Genomic DNA, 3,256 nt, shown 5'->3' on the forward strand with positions numbered 1-3,256 from the left:
GGCAACAGCCTGACTTCGTTTCTTCTATATGAACAACACTGTCGAGTATGAAGCTTACATTAATGGAATGAACATGGCAATTGATCTGGATGTGAAAGAATTGTTAATTATGGGAGATTCTGGCTTGATTATTCGACAAGCTCAAGGTGAACGGGAAACTCGAGATATCAAGCTTATCCCATACAAGAAATATATAGAAGATCTTAGCAAATGGTTCAAATCCGTCGAGTTCAGGTATATCCCTCAGTTCCACAATGAGTTAGCCGATGCACTAGCTACTTTAGCCTCAATGCTGCCCTATCCGGGCAATGTCTACATTGACCCGCTGGAAATCCAAATCCGAGAAAGACATGGTTATTGAAATATAGTTGAAATAGAACCAGATATTCAGCCATGACATCACGATATCAAAATATTCTTGAACACAAAGGAATATCCCGAGCAAGCTAGTGGAGACCAAAAGAGAACCATTAGAAGGCTCGCCAGTAGTTTCTTCTTGAGCGGAGAGGTCTTGTACAAAAGAACTCCAGACCTGAACCTTTTAAGATGCGTGGATGCCCAAGAGGCTGGAAAAATCATGAATGAAGTGCTTGCAGGAGTATGTGGACCCCATATGAACGGATACGTCTTTGCAAAGAAAATCATTCGGGCAGGTTATTACTGGATGACCATGGAAAAGGATTGCTTCAGTTTTGTCCGAAAGTGTCATCAGTGTCAGGTACACAGTGACCTGATTCATGCACCGCTAGAGTTTTATCCTATGTCAGCACCGTGGTCGTTCGTTGCTTGGGGTATGGATGTCATTGGGACAATCGAGCCAAAAACTTCAAATGGGCACAAATTCATTTTAGTTGCCATTGACTATTTCACAAAGCGGGTTGAAACAGTCACTTTCAAAGCCGTCACCAAGAAAGCAGTGGTGGACTTCGTGTATTCCAACATTATCTGTTGTTTTGGTATTCCTAAGACTATCATTACGGACAATGCTGCAAATTTGAACAGCCATTTGATAAGGGAGGTATGTGAACAATTTAAGATCAAGCATCAGAATTCTACCCCTTATCAGCCCAAAGCTAATGGTGTTGTTGAAGCAGCAAACAAAAATATCAGTAAGATCCTCAGGAAAATGATTCAAAGTTCTAGACAATGGCATGAAAAGCTGACTTTTGCATTATTGGGATACCACACAACCGTGCGCACATCAGTTGGGGCAACACCATATCTATTGGTTTATGGCATTGAAGCCGTAATATCTGCAGAAGTTGAAATTCCATCTCTTTGAATAATCGTCGAAGCTGATATTGAGGATAATGAATGGGTCAAGACCCGTCTAGAACAGTTAACCATGATTGATGAAAAGCGGATGAACGCAGTCTGCCACGGGCAGTTGTATCAACAAAGAATGGTCCGTGCCTATAACAAGAAAGTGCGGCCTAGAAACTTCAAAGTGGGGCATCTTGTTCTAAGGCGTATTCTCCCGCATCATGAGGAAGCAAAAAGGAAAGTTCACTCCAAATTGGAATGGTCCATACATTATAAAACAATTGTTGCCAAAAGGGGAATTGTACTTGGGAGATATTGAAGGAAATGACCTCGAAACAGCTGTCAATGCGGACGCGGTCAAAAGGTATTATGTTTAACCCTTTTGCGATACTAATATTATCCGATTGGGATGATGAAGGCTTTCATTCTCGCCACCCAAATACTGTCAACCCTTTGCAAACCCTTTGAGCCAATTATTTTTCTTTGATTACTCTCTTTGGAACTCGAAAATGTTGTTAAAAAAACAATCAAAACAAAGTTCTTGAACTACGTTCGACTTGATTCCAAAATGATACGTAGGTAGCCTCTCTCTGGGGTTCAGTCACACCAAAACAAAAATTCATATTTCCCCAAAGTTAAAATTGGGGCAGAAGTTACAATGATTCGGCAATAGTTTTTGCTTGAAAGGTTCCAAAGTTGTAATTCAATCCAAATTCTTTTACCCTAAGTCCTGTTCAAGTCCTTTAGACCAATCGTTAAAGATGTTCAAGATTGGAGGATATGGTTACTTGGATATGCTACAATCAAATGAGAGTCTTATTGGTGTAAACCCACGGACACCATAGGGCGATGGTAGGTAGAGAAATTGAGAATGAGAGAGTCTTGTTAGTAAAAACTCGCAAAGAGTACTATAAGACGACAATGAGAAGAGAAATAAAAGAGGTCAGTTGGTAAAAACCTGCAAAGGGCGCCACTGATTGAAAAGGTAATCCCTTACAACCATCAATATTGATAGACCTGGCAAGATTTCTCGGGTTTTGAGGTATGGGATATGATGGGTTTATGAGAGTTGGATGGTTTACGCATATCGAATATCCAGTCCAAGAAGCATGTCATGTCCATTGAAGTCTGCATGCACTCCAGATAAGTCCTTCTTTTCTTTCCCCGAAAGGGACACCTCTCGTTTAAATTCATTATCATGTCCATTGTTTACTTTTCTTTGAATCCCTTTCGGTCTAATTCTGCTCCGAAACTAATACAAAAAAAATATGGCAAGATTGGTTTACAGGGTTTTGTTTGACAAAAGCCAATGTTCAAGAAAGGCACCTAGCCTCAGCAAGAGCATCAAGTCAACCTCGACTGGCCATGATGGCCGATGCTTCGGAGTCAAAAACTCTTGAAAAGAAAGGAAATCAAAGTCAAATGTCCATAAAGGCAAAATAAGGTGGAAAAAGGCCAAGTCCCACACGAGTTAATTATCATGTGAAGTTTGAGAAAAGTCAAAACCCTTGGGGTTTAGAAATGAAACTGATTCCCAAAAAGAGCAAGCGAGCAATGAAGTTCCTTATTGAAAGAGCGGGGCCAAGATCAAGTGATTGAAACAATCAAGGACACAAAACCAACCACCGCTTCAAACTGACAAATTGTTCTTTGTTTGAAAGTAGGGAAACAGGTGCAATCCGAAACAACCTTGCAAGAAGCAGGTGCGATAGAAGCCAAGTACGTAGAGACCAAAACGGTTCTGCAGCAAAAGTTAACCCAAAAATGAAAGTCCCCTCCGAATTCTTTATTCATTCTCCTAAATAAAAATGAAAAGTGAAATCGAAAGGAAGGAAAGAAGAAAATTCAAAATCATAATAGTATAAGGTCTCCAATCCCTAGCTGCGTCTTTTCCAACATAGGGTCCCACTACCTAGTTGATGTCGGTATAGCCCGATGACTTTTCCAACATAGGGTCCCACTCCCTAGTTGATACCGGCATAACCTAATGACT

The sequence above is a fragment of the Nicotiana sylvestris genome, chromosome 7 (genome assembly GCF_000393655.2).
Source record: "Nicotiana sylvestris chromosome 7, ASM39365v2, whole genome shotgun sequence".
In the NCBI taxonomy this organism is placed as follows: Eukaryota; Viridiplantae; Streptophyta; class Magnoliopsida; order Solanales; family Solanaceae; genus Nicotiana; species Nicotiana sylvestris.